Source organism: Triturus cristatus, chromosome 2_2 (genome assembly GCF_964204655.1).
Source record: "Triturus cristatus chromosome 2_2, aTriCri1.1, whole genome shotgun sequence".
Lineage (NCBI taxonomy): Eukaryota > Metazoa > Chordata > Amphibia > Caudata > Salamandridae > Triturus > Triturus cristatus.
The window spans coordinates 749,319,665-749,333,727 of record NC_140582.1 but is presented as its reverse complement, the minus strand read 5'-3'; the positions used below and the strand labels follow the sequence as shown (position 1 = coordinate 749,333,727).

General features: G+C 49.3%; 1 protein-coding gene across 1 annotated transcript in view; it reads left to right on the top strand.

Moving 5' to 3' along the window:
- LOC146862729 (uncharacterized) overlaps nucleotides 1–14,063 on the top strand; it is a 536,839-nt gene that overhangs the window by 118,469 nt on the left and 404,307 nt on the right. The window lies entirely within an intron of this gene.

Genomic DNA, 14,063 nt, shown 5'->3' with positions numbered 1-14,063 from the left:
TCCACTACAAAAGGAACTCTTTGCACCAAACTTTGACTCACTGATGCGATTAGCGCAAGGTAAGTGGTTTTATAATTTTTTTTATTTAATTTTACCTATCCCATTGTCTATTGACTTCTGCCCACCCCGCCCCTGCCCCACCACCCCACCGCTCTTACCTGTGCTGGCCACCACTGCCTTACTGCTCACTACGTCCTTTAAATATTGGGTGTTCATATTTATCATCTTGAAAAATACTTAGTGGATTGGAATATAGGATGGGAGATGATTTAATTAAGATGGTCAGTTCCCTTTTGGAGTGTACTTCCGTTGTCACCCAGGAGCCAATTTCTTCCCTGACTGCTGTACTTTTTCAAGCACTTCCTATGCTACTTAAAATTAGGTTTTTTTCAAGAGCTTCAGTCATTGTTGATTGGATTGATTTGAGGCACTGGTAGATGATGCATTGCATTGGTGACATTTTATGCTCCTATATCAGGAGGCGGTCTGGGGTTTCACCCAAGTATGGGCTCTACTATGCTGCAGCACAGTTGGAATGGCCAATCTGGTGGCTGGATTGTGATACCAACCTAGAACTGGGGCATCAATTCACCACCACTCATGGCACAGGAGTGCTGGAATGGCTTATGGAACCAAGTGAGGATTCCGTGAGGGACGGGGGAATATCTTGATGAAGGTAGCCAAAAGCTGCTGGAAAACATATTTTAATTTAGAGGTTTGTCGAACTCCCTTCACACAGGAGCTTCGCTTGTGGTTGTTGCCACATGGCGCACTTACAGGACGATTATTTATTTTATGTTTTGAATGATTTAATAAAGATAAATGGACTCCCACCTGTAATTTTCTTCTGTACTCGGCACTGTCTTGCCATTTTCGGCTAACTTAAAGTCACACTCACGATACTCCCAAGGCCTTACCAGTTTTACTAATGCTTCTGTCCCATGGTTGTAGTAGGTGGGCAGTAATGTTCCCCTGTCGCGCATTGCTGCGCTATAATGGATTGACAAAAATACACTTTGGGGATGGTGGGAGACCCAATTCAGACAGAACTTTGAGATACCAACTGGAAACAGTTCCCACTGATGGTTAAGAGAATTTCTAAAAATGCTCAATTAAAGTATACACAATTCATCTTCTTCCATTGAATGTACTTAATACCTAAACAGATTGGGCACATGTACCCAGGCACTTACCATGAGTGTCCACGATGTGCTGAGGAAGAGGCTGACTTCTTCCACATGGTGTAGACATGCCCAAGAATTGATTGATATTAGGATGAGGTGCTATCACAGGTCTTAGCTAGTAACGGCACTTTGACACACAAGGAAGCCCTTCACTGCTCTTTGGCCCTGACCACATGCGCAAAGGCAAGTATATGCCTGAAAAAATGTATAGTTTTAGCACTGATAGATGCCATGGCTTGGAAATCATCAGCGGCACAACTGGTAGGGATGTGGCTTAAATATCTGAAGAAATGGGTGTACACAGGAATAGATGTCCTAACTAAGGTCTGTTTGGAGACACTCATTTTGGGAAAGGGTTTCATATCTGGAAAAATGTGAAGCAAAGTCTGACCAACGGCTGCTGTGAAAGTAATTCCTGCTCTTTACGATTACACAAACTGAAAGGGCGATACATGCTCCTGTAACTATTCATTCTCCCCTATGGTTTACACATTTGTTACCTTAAGAGTAATAATGTATTTCCTCATAAATGTGTTTTACAATCCATGTTTAAATGTAAAGTAAATGTAAAGTGTGTCAATTTTCATTTGTTGTGGTATGCTCTTTATTATCTACACTTTGTGAAAATGTACCTATGCGAAAATGGATAAAGACATACTGAGTAAAAGAAATTCTGGCTAATACTTAATTTTAAGAAGGTTGGGGTGTGAAGGAATTGGGAATAATATAAAGTGTTTGATCATCTAGCTAACGTAATAGGAACAATTCATCCTATGAATTTCTGACTTAGCAATCCAATCTAATACTGTGCGCATTGATTAATGCTCATTACTAATTGATTAACTAATAATCCTACTATGACTGTGAATCTTGTATAAGTAGGAAGACTGTCTGTTGTGTGTTAACTAGATGTGTATAGATGGGAGTGTAATAGATTTATAGTTTTTATACTGAGATATTATTTCATACAAATGTCGTATGGGTTTAAAGGTAAAAAACAATTAATCAATCGAAACTGACATTTGTCTTACTAAGGGTATGTCCTTGAAAATGCATTTAACTATTGGTGACTCTTCAGGCCTTAATACCAAAACAAATTTATGCTCACTAATTTTATTGACAATTGGCAGATACCCAAGGAAGGAAAGGGAACTGCATATTGGGATGGATAAAACAGGTTGATACTGTGAATGCATTTTAAGAATACGTCTGCTAAGCTTAAATATCCCAGGAATTAGCTGTAATGATCACATTTTGTAATTAAGTACTAAGGCGTGCAATTCAGAATTTGGCTAAAGACCAGGTGTCCATAGTGATGTCTCTACTGCACATTATTTGTAAACAGCTTTTTTTCATTTTAAGCTTGATCACTGTATCTTACTAGTGTCTTTCATTGTATTGTGAATTGTAATCACAGCCTCCCAAATAACTAAGCATTTTACCATAACATTCAGAGCAATCACTCATTTTTACTAATACAAAGATGTGTATTTTAATTTTCTTCTTTTGTATCAACAAAATATCACAAGTTTCAAAATACCATTATACAATTATAAAAAGCTGTCCATCTATATTAATGCAGTTATACATCTCATTCACACTTTAGCTGTCATACAACCCTATATTTATATGAAGACTAAACACATTCAAATGATAGTCTAACAAGACATCATCTCCAATTCGTTGATGTTTTTTATCGACTCAGTACACAAAGTTTCAGCTAATGTGCCAGTTGTCACCTTAGTGTATTGTCAATTATGTCATGAGTTTAAATATAAAATCTTTATATTGACAATCTTCAGAAAAACAGGGTAATATCTTAAAGTCAAACAAAGCAGTTTACATTTTGGTTACTTCAAAATGTAGATTATGGTAACAAATAGCTTCTGTGTTCCTTTTATACGATGTCTAACTTAATGAGATATGAAAAATTAAACCACACTCTGTTTTATTACCTCATCAACTTCAAAAATATAAAGCAGATTGTCTTTGCTTCACTGGGGAAATCGTTACACAGAAGACAGCTTTCAATGAGTCCTTGGCTTCTAAGTCTGGTGTCAAATCTAAGAATATGAGTGTTTTCCGCCATCCGTCTTTAGTGGCCAGAACACATATATTTGATACAACCCTATTTATGGGGACGTTCGGCCTCTATTTAAAAATTCTGCACTCAAAAACCCAGTGTTATGTTCTAATAGTTCTGGAAACCATCAATTACCATAATTGACAATACCTGAGGAATGCAAAAACTAATGTAGTAACCTTAACATCATAGACAGAGCATCATCAAATTGGCAATGATGTGCTGGAATTTTTATATTTTGATTTGTTTAGATATCATAACAATATTGATTGACACAATAAAAAGTTACATTGTAATACCCAATCAAGATATAGGGCCAACCGCTGGATTACAATGCTGTCGGTCCATGCATTTTGGGTGGAGTGAAAGAGCCTCGACTCTGACAGGGTTAAGGCAGTCGGACCGTAATCCTTACAATTGGGGCGGTGGCTGCACAGGCACCGCAGTAGGGATTCTAAAGTCCATTTCCCTCTGCCTTTACATGGCGGTCCCACCGCCATATAAAGGCAGCAAATGTAAAGGACTTTGCAGGACCCTAGCAGGACCCCTGACACCATGGGCCTCTGCAATGGGGCCATAGGGGCACTCGTGGTGCCCCCCCAAACATGCACCATGTGCTAGCACCATGTGGTGCTTGGCACATGGTGCATAGATGTTCAAAAACATTCCTTTTTTCATTACAGATTGTACTGTGGCACTTTTCTGTGCCACAGTACAAGCCGCAAAAGAAACAAGCATTGGCATAGCCAATAGGTCTCGCCTTTGGGACCTTATAAGTGTTTAGCCATGCAACAGTTGATGTTGTTGCACCAAGGATATTGTGCTGCATATCTAAATACTTATAAGGTCCCAAAAGCGAGACACTATTGGCTATGCCAATGCTAGTTTTTAATCCTACCCTGGAGACCCAATAACATGTATACTCTTTATCCAAGGTTCAGCTCGGATTAGCTTCCTTGAATCCCTCTTCAATATAACCCTCTTACCCAATAGTAAGATGCTGCCATTTCTTTCCGGCAAAAACCCCCAGGAGCTCCGAAAATTGAGTTGGTTGTACCTTGCACCTGAATCTCAAAGACCAGTGTTAGGGGGGCATCGATGAGGCATGCCACCTAACAGGTGGGTAGAGACCTCCACCCTGTATTTATGTTCACTAGTGCTTTCACACGTGTGTCATTGTGCCTCCGTGTATATCTCTATAGTGCTGCAAAGATTTCTCTAGTGTGCACACCTGTGAGGGCACACCGACAGTTGCAGCATTTGCACTTTTCAGCTGTTGATCCCTGGTAAGACCCAAATGCATTCTGGTTCTTGCAGTCTTTCCCATCGCATCAATTCTAGCGGTCAGCCGTTGGCTCCCAGTGAGACCCCGGTGTATTTTGGGACTGGCAGTCTTCTCAATTTGTAATATGTCTGAAATTGCACATAAGCAATCTTACAACTGAAAAATGTTTCACACAATCCAGGACATATAAAGTCAACTTTTTTAAAATAAATTAGAGCTCTCTCACTGTATAAAAAAATAGATCTGTACAAAGAAATTTACAGCATTTACATTTTATATACAATAAAATACAAGTGTTGGGGCATGCACGCTTGTGCACCCCAGCACATAGTCTGTACAGAAGGGCCTGGTCATTGCGCCCTGTCTGACGTAGTGGAAGATTGTTTTTTGTTTTTCATAAATAAAAAAAAATAGATCTTCTGGTTTTCACAAATGTACAGCGCGTCCCTCTTGACACTAAACAGTCAGCGGCCGCCCATGGAGCGTGCAGTCATCGTACATCAGCTGGAAGAGAGAAAGTAAAGCGAAGTTAGTGCCTGGCATAATGTCATCAAGTACGCGAGCCTCTGCGCTGCGGTCACATTTAATGCAAAATTGTTAGTTTAAGCCTTTTGTAAAATAATGACCCCAAGGCCTACATTTACTGCCCCACCAGCCCTTTAAACAGTAAAGTACCACAATGCCATGCATCTCTTTGCGCCACGTGAGCTCCCACGTAAACCATTACTCAATAACCCCCATGTGTGATCTTGGGCACCCCAGCATCCGTTGCACGCACTCACTACTCATCGCTGTAGTTGACGGTCTGTAGTAGCGCCTGCAGCTGCGGCCTCCGGCAGTGCTGGGTCAGCAGCCCCACGGCCCGCAGGGAGCCCCTCTCACAGGCCAGGTGCAGGGCGGTGTTCCCCTGGAAGTCCCGGATCTCGGGGTCACAGCAGGCCTTCAGGAGCGCCTGTGTGATCTGCGGCTGCTCCGTGATCACCGCCAGGTGGAGCGGGGTCTGCAAAGCACAAAAGCGCCAAAGGTTAGTCACTGTGGTAGGCGCTATACGCATGGCTGCAGTGCACGCGTCTGCCATCTAGGCGCCCTGCGCTAACCTGCCTCAAATAGTCAAGAAACAGCCTGAGTGTGCACTGTTCGTTGGAGAAGGGACTCGCGTGAACTACCGACTTCCATGTGAGTTCACCATATGCACTCTTACCCTGTGAGTATGTTATTCGTTGAACACGCCTGGGTGTGCTCTGTTCACTAGAAGGGACTCGTGTGCACTACCGACTTCCATGTGTGTTCACCATATGCACTATTACCCTGCGTGTGTGTTATTCGTTGAACACGCCTGGGTGTGCACTGTTCACTGGAGAAGGGACTCGTGTGCACTACCGACTTCCATGTGTGTTCACCATATGCACTATTACCCTGCGTGTATGTTATTCGTCGAACACGCCTGGGTGTGCTCTGCTCACTAAAAGGGACTTGTGCACTAACGACTACCTTTCGAGTCGTATTGATACGCATTTTTGTCCTTCACGTGTCTAATTTATTTGACGTGTACTGTTGAGGACAGCCCTTTGGTGCACTATTCACAAGATATGACCAGTTTGTTCTTTCGTCAGATGTGATTACACTATTGTGTGCACTCCTGAGTATACGTGGCCCTAGTGTGTGATATTCACTGCTCTAACCTACACATGGCGCGCTCGTTCAAGCTTCGCTGGAGCTCACTACTCTTTTCACGACTTGCACCAGGACTTACCTGTTTGAGATGCTTCTGGGAGTTCAGGAAGCCGGGGTCCGAGGCGGACAGCTGCACGGCCCTTAGCGCCTGCTCCTCCGCTGCGTGGATGATGGCTGGATGTGTTACAGTTAGCGCTCTAGCGTTAGACGCTAGAGCGCATAATGTCACTACGCAATACGTACGCCACGAGCGTGGCGTACGCCTGATATAAAAATAAAGGGGCGCGGCCTGCCGAGGCAGTTACGCGCCGAGCCTGGTACACGAAGTGTGGTGTCCTTTACTGCGGCGCCGGGGCATGCAGCGAGGGTTTGCATAAGCGCAGGTGGCCCCACAACACTGGCGACGAAGGCGAAGAACAACCACGTGTGCCCCAGCTGTAAGACGCGCTCCGCGGCAGTCCCGCGCGCGCGCACGTGTTCCTGTCGGGCCGGCTGGAATGTGATCAGCCTCACGCGAGCAGTGCAACCAGGCCCCTCTGTCCTACGGTGAGTGCACGTGTGCACCAAACACAGCCTGTCTTGGCAGATGAACATCCCTGCCTCTGCTCTGTCGAATTTGCCCCTGGACTGTCAAGCTCTGTGCCCCTGCTGTGCCCTGACTGGGTGCTGACGCCCTCTGCCCCAGTCTGCCTGCTGTGCCCCAGCTGAGCCCTGACGTCCTCCTGCAGCACCAAGTGTGAGCATCTCCTATCTCTGCGGCCTCTTCCGCCCGCTGCCCTCCATCCTGCTGTGCTGTGCCCCAGGGAGCCATGGGGGATGATGAGCGCCCCGCCCAGGCAATGCCTCTGCACCCCGCGTCCGGCGTCCTGCCGCCGTTCAGTGAAGCGGCTGACCCCGCCACTGCCGCCCCACGCTGGCAGACATGGATTGGCCGACTAGACAACTATTTTGCGGGCACCCGGGAGACGGATGGCACCGTGAAAAGGTCCCTACTACTCCACTATGCAGGAGAAGAAGTCTATCTCTTATTTAAACACCTCCCCAACACAGGGAACGCGGATGACTATGACGCGGCCGTGCGAGCCCTCAATGCGCACTTCGACCCCCAATTGAACCCGGACTTTGAACATTTCAAACTGCGCCAAGCGAGGCAAAAAGAAGGGGAGTCGGTGGATGCATTCCACGCTCGACTGAGGGTGCTGGCTGACACGCACCTCGTGGGTGACAGAGCCAAAGAAGAGATCAGAGCCCAGATAATATGCGGCATACACAGCAAGAAGCTGCGGACACTCATCCTCCGCCAACCGAACATCCCGATGGCGGACATTTTAGTGCTGGCACGGTCCCATGATCTATCCGATGCCCGCGCGGAGGAGATGGAGATGGCGCTTACGCGAAGCGCCGGATCAGGAGTAACAGTCAAAACAGAGCGGGCCGACGCAATCCAGACGCGCGAAGCATCCCGCCGGCCTGCGGCAAAGAAGCCTGCAGCCCCGTGTGGGTACTGCGGGTATGATGAACACGAAGGCAGAACATGCCCTGCGAAAGGGAAGGCGTGTGACAACTGCGGCGTAATGAACCACTTTGCGTCTGTTTGTCGCAAACGGGCCTCACAACGGAATCGGAGAGGAAAGAGGCCGGAGAAAGCCATGGTGAGACAACTATCCCAGCTGTCGTTGTCCACAGGGCGAAAGCAAGCGCAGGCCCTGCAGGAAGATGCGATGGAGTCCGATGATGACGAAGGGGAGACGTACCTGATCTCATTCACCAGAGCCCTCAAGAGCTCGAGAAGGCCGCAACCGAGGTGCGACATCCTAGTCGCTGGGTCCAGGATCAACGCAGTGATCGACACAGGAGCGTCAGTCACAGTGATGGGAGTGCAACAATACAACCGCCTCCGACCCAGGCCTGAACTCCGACGGTCAAAAGCCCAGATTTATGCCTACGGAAGTGACACGCCACTGCCGTTGGCAGGAAAGATGACGGTACCAGTGAAGTCAGATGATGCAGAGATCACCATTGACATACACGTGATCAATCAAGAGGCAGACACCCTCCTCAGCGGGCACGCGGCCGAAGACCTAGGGTTGATCGCGTTCCTCCGGAAGGTGCAAGACTCCCAGACGTCTACTCTGCTGGACCAGTTTCCTGAGCTGTTCACCGGTTTGGGGAACATCCGACGACCACCAGTCAAGCTCCACATTGACCGTTCAGTCACACCCACGGCGCTAAAGCACAGGAGGATTCCCTTCCACCTACGCCCGCTGGTAGAAGAGGAGCTGAGGAGGTTGGAAGAGCAAGGTGTCATAGAGACAGTGACTGGACCCACCCCCTGGGTGTCACCCATGGTAATAGCGGAAAAGCCCCGGCAACCAGGCAAGATTCGAGTATGCATCGACATGAGGCTGCCCAACAAGGCCATCAAAAGGGAGAGGCACATCACACCCACGATGGATGATATAATCGCAGACCTTAACGGAGCACGGTGGTTCTCCAAACTGGACCTCAACGCGGGGTACCACCAGCTAACGCTAGCCGAAGAGAGCAGGTACATCACTACCTTCAGCACGCACCTGGGGTTACGCAGGTACCGACGCCTTAACTTTGGCATCTCTTCGGCAGCAGAAATATTTCAGAACACTATCAGAGACATCTTGCAGGGGCTACCAGGAGTACTAAATGTCAGTGATGACATATTGATACACGCCACAACAGTGGATGAACACTACCGACGAGTCCGATCCACACTGACGAGGCTGAGAGAGTTTGGGGTCACGTTGCACAAGGAGAAGTGCCAGTTCTTTCAACAGAGCATCGAATTCTTCGGATACACGTTCACCAACCAGGGCATTCAAGTGGATCCAAGAAAATCCCAAGCCATCAAGAACGCCCCAGCACCGACATCTGCGTCAGAGGTCCGCAGTTTTCTTGGGATGGCCACGTACTGTGGGCGGTTCATCCCCAACCTAGCCACACGGCGGAACCCCTCCGACGCCTCACGAAGACAGACACCCTGTGGCGCTGGGGGCAAGAAGAAGAAGATGCATTCCGTGCGATCAAAACCACGCTGCTGGACCAGGCCACTCTGGTCTACTTTGATCCGACCAGGAAGACAGAGCTGCTTGTCGACGCCAGCCCGGTAGGACTGGGCGCAGTCCTCACGCAAGAGCAAGAACCAGGCACATGGGCCACCCTGGCGTACGCAAGCAAGGCGCTCACCCCAACTGAACAGAGGTATTCTCAGATTGAACGTGAAGCGCTCGCCATCCGCTGGGGTTGCCGGCATTTCCACCTGTATGTCTGCGGGCATCCGTTCACTGTGGTGACAGACCACCAGCCGTTGGTGCCCCTGTTCAAGGGGACAGCACCCCACCCCCCCCCCCGAGGATCGAGAGGTGGGCCATCGGTCTACAGCAATATCAGATGGAGGTGACCTACCGGCCGGGTGCGAAGAACCCGGCAGACTTTCTGTCTCGACACCCGGAAAACGGGGTGGCGCCCCCGGTCGGGAAAGAAGAGGAAGAGGAAACTGAAGCGCACATCGACCTCTTAGCTGCCCTAACTTGCCCTCGGATCCTAACAATCCAAGAGATCATACGTGCCGGGGAGCACGACGCCGTGCTGGCAAGGACACGGGGGGCTCTTCAAAAGGGGTCCTGGGCTGATTTCCTGCACACCGCCAACTCGTGGGCGGACGAGGACAAGAAGGACTTGCAGCAGATGTGGCGAGTGCGGAATGAACTAAGTATGACCCGCGATGGTGTCATCCTGCGAGGGTCTAGAATCGTCATGCCCGCCGCACTACGCCGTCAAGCCACGGCCATCGCCCACGAAGGCCATCAAGGGACGGAGAAAATGAAGACCAGGATGAGGGCGAAGGTATGGTTCCCAGGCCTAGACGGCATGGTGGACGAGGTGGTAAGAGGCTGCGCCGCGTGCCAGGTGACGAGCGGCCCGGAGCCTCCGGCCCCCATCGTAACAGAAGAACCAGGAAGATACCCGTGGGACAAGATCAGTATAGACTTTGGGAGCCTCCCAGACGGAAAAGTGTCGCTGGTAGTCATGGACAATTTCTCGAAGTATCCCATTGTGGAAGCTCTACCATCTACAGCCTTCACGTTCGTGGGACCAGCGCTGGAGAAAATGTTTGCCATGTTTGGGCGCCCCTCAGAGGTGAAGAGTGACAACGGGCCACCCTTCCACGGCCATGAGTTCCGGGAGTTCCTTCAGCATCAGGGAATACAACATCGGCGAATCACTCCTCAGTGGCCGCAGGCCAACGGAGAAGTAGAGCGATTCATGAGGACCCTGAACAAAGTAATTCGAATAGCCGGAGTGGAACAACTAGATCCCGAGAGAGAAATCCAGCGATTCCTGGGAGAGTATCGGAGCACGCCCCACTGCTCCACAAAACAAGCCCCGTGGTCTCTCATGCTCAACGGGCCTCGCCGCGATGGGCTACCCGCAGTCCCTGGGTGGGTGCCCCCACTGTTCGAAGCGGAGGAGGCTTTCCAAAGGCGAGCGCACCGCAACCGACAAGTCAGCCGGGCCAGAGGCAGTCGAGACCGCGACATCAGACCAGGGGACAGTGTCCTCGTGAAAGACAGAAGACCAGGAGGAAAGTTCAGACCCCGGTATGAACAAGGCAGCTGGACCGTGGCACAGAGGCGAGGGACAATGGTCACAGCAGAAAGAGGGGTGGAGTCGACCACCAGGAACATCTCGTGGTTCAAACGCATTCCGGAGGCCACCGACTGCGACCAAAGGGGACTGGGCGGAGCGGCGGAAGAGATCTCAACCCCGGAGTTGGGACCAGAACTAACAGCCAGTGGAGCCTGCGGTGCTCCAGAGCAGAGCCATCACGCCCCCCCGGAAGGTGAAGCCCCGAATAACCTCCCACCCAGCTCCGGCACTCGTGCCACGGCCAGGTATGGTCTGAGAGCGAACCCCACGCCCAGCAGCCGCCTTAAAGACTTTGCCTGCCACGCAAGTGAGTGACTGTTATGGATTTTGGTTTATTTTTTTTGTCCAAGTTGGAGAGGGATGTTACAGTTAGCGCTCTAGCGTTAGACGCTAGAGCGCATAATGTCACTACGCAATACGTACGCCACGAGCGTGGCGTACGCCTGATATAAAAATAAAGGGGCGCGGCCTGCCGAGGCAGTTACGCGCCGAGCCTGGTACACGAAGTGTGGTGTCCTTTACTGCGGCGCCGGGGCATGCAGCGAGGGTTTGCATAAGCGCAGGTGGCCCCACAACAGGATGGAGGAACCTGAGGGTGCAAAGGGCAAAGGTCAGAGGAGGGTCGAAGGGACAGACAGTACATGCATTGAAGCTGTGAACATTCCTTAGAGAGAAGCCGGCACAAGTACTATAACAAGCGGCCGTGCGGCCGCGAAAGTGATCGCGATCAAACATCAAAGCGGCCGTGCGGCCCCGAAAGTGAAAGTAATCGCGGTCAAGCGCGGCGCGCGCGCCCGCGCACATGCACTGTATGTCTAGGCTGGCCTGGTAGCACTTTTTGCAGTCAGGCGAGACCTAAAAGGGTATGTATCGTAATTGGACTGTCAAGACTGCTGACTCCTTGTCACATGGTCCCATGCCTGAAATGATGCATCCGATCACCATCGTGATGAGGCCCATAGTCATTTAAAGTGTGAAAGTTTGGAAGCATAAACAATTTAAATTAAAATATCTTAAATTTCTATAAACAGGTACTAAATAATTCCTTTGAATGGTATTGTTTATAACATAACGTTTTGGAAGTGATCACATTCCGAAAAAAAATCAAGACAGAATTAAGATATTTGACTAAGGCTTAAAATGAAAAAGTAAGCTTTGTGAACATGAAATATGAGAGATGTAAATATATATAATAAGAATTTCTAGATCCTAGACACTCTTCCTCATAAGGCTAACCAAATAATTGATGGTGCTTACTCCATTATATCTAATAATACAGTGGCAGAATTATTCAGAAGATAAATGAGGCAGACATTAAGTATGTTATATTCAGAGACTTTGGAATTATATAGTAGGGGCGCACCAATTGATGTGACAGGCTTGAATTTATTATGCGGCAGTATTACTTCATTATTTTGACATCATCACATGTTAACACTGTCCGGGCTGAAGGTTCACTTCAGTACTGTCAGCTTAACACCTAAATGCAGCAGTCAGCAACTGAAAGGTGATTAGGTAAGCTTTGCACAGGATCTATCACTGCTCGGCAAATGCATGGCACTGTTTTTAGTAACTTGTGAGCTAGAAACATTTTTTGTTAAAATCAGAAATTTATTCAACAGATAATAGATTATGGGGCAAATGCAGCAAATCCTGTTTTCAGGTTAGGCTGCTCCCCACGCTGCACAGCACCACCTGTGTGTCTTGCCCCCAAACCCTGCTGCTGCCACTGCTGGTAGTTTGAGGCCCGCTGCTCTTTACGCTCGTTCTGCCTGTCTATATCTGTGCCTCTGCTTAGTATTGTATATCATTTGTATTTCGCCTTTGTTCTGTTGCCTGTATTTTTAGCACTGTTTTTGCTGATTGTGTCCCCTTTTGCCTTCTGTATCCTGCTCTTCCTCCCGTTTCCCGCCACTGCGTCCCCGCCCCCTGATCGCCCATTCGCCGCTCCGCTCCCGCCTCCCAGCTGCTCCTCCCTCCGACATCCCCTTATATGGCGACCGCTGTGCGGTGAGGAGAGCGACCTTTGACCCTGTTTTCAGGTTAGGCCGCTTCCCACGCCACACAGCACCACCTGTGTGTCATGCCTCCAAGCCCCGCTGCTGCCGGTAGTTCGAGGCCCGCTGCTCTTTACGCTCGTTCTGCCTGTCTATATCTGTTCCTCTGCTTGGTATTGTATATCATTTGTATTTCGCCTTTGTTCTGTTGCATGTATTTTTAGCACTGTTTTTGCTGATTGTGTTCCCGTGTGCCTTCTGTATCCTGTTTTTAGTAACTTGTGAGCTAGAAACATTTTTTGTTAAAATCAGAAATGTATTCAACAGATAATAGATTATGGGGCAAATGCAGCAAATCCTGTTTTCAGGTTAGGCTGCTCCCCACGCCGCACAGCACCACCTGTGTGTCTTGCCCCCAAACCCCGCTGCTGCCACTGCTGGTAGTTTGATGCCTGCTGCTCTTTACGCTCGTTCTGCCTGTCTATATCTGTGCCTCTGCTTAGTATTGTATATCATTTGTATTTCGCCTTTGTTCTGTTGCCTGTATTTTTAGCACTGTTTTTGCTGATTGTGTCCCCTTTTGCCTTCTGTATCCTGCTCTTCCTCCCGTTTCCCGCCGCTGCGTCCCCGACCCCTGATCGCCCATTCGCCGCCCCGCTCCCGCCTCCCAGCTGCTCCTCCCTCCGACCTTCCCTTATATGGCGGCCGCTGTGCGGTGAGGAGAGTGACCTTTGACCCTCTTTTCAGGTTAGGCCGCTCCCCACGCCACACAGCACCACCTGTGTGTCATGCCCCCAAGCCCCGCTGCTGCCGCTGCTGGTAGTTCGAGGCCCGCTGCTCTTTACGCTCGTTCTGCCTGTCTATATCTGTGCCTCTGCTTGGTATTGTACATCATTTGTATTTCGCCTTTGTTTTGTTGCCTGTATTTTTAGCACTGTTTTTGCTGATTGTGTCCCCTTTTGCTTTCTGTATCCTGCTCTTCCTCCCGTTTCCCGCCGCTGCGTCGCCGACCCCTGATCGCCCATTCGCCGTCCCACTCCCGCCTCCCAGCTGCTCCTCCCTCCGACCTCCCCTTATATGGCGGCCGCTGTGCGGTGAGGAGAGCGACCTTTGACCCTGTTTTCAGGTTAGGCCGCTCCCCACGCCACACAGCACCA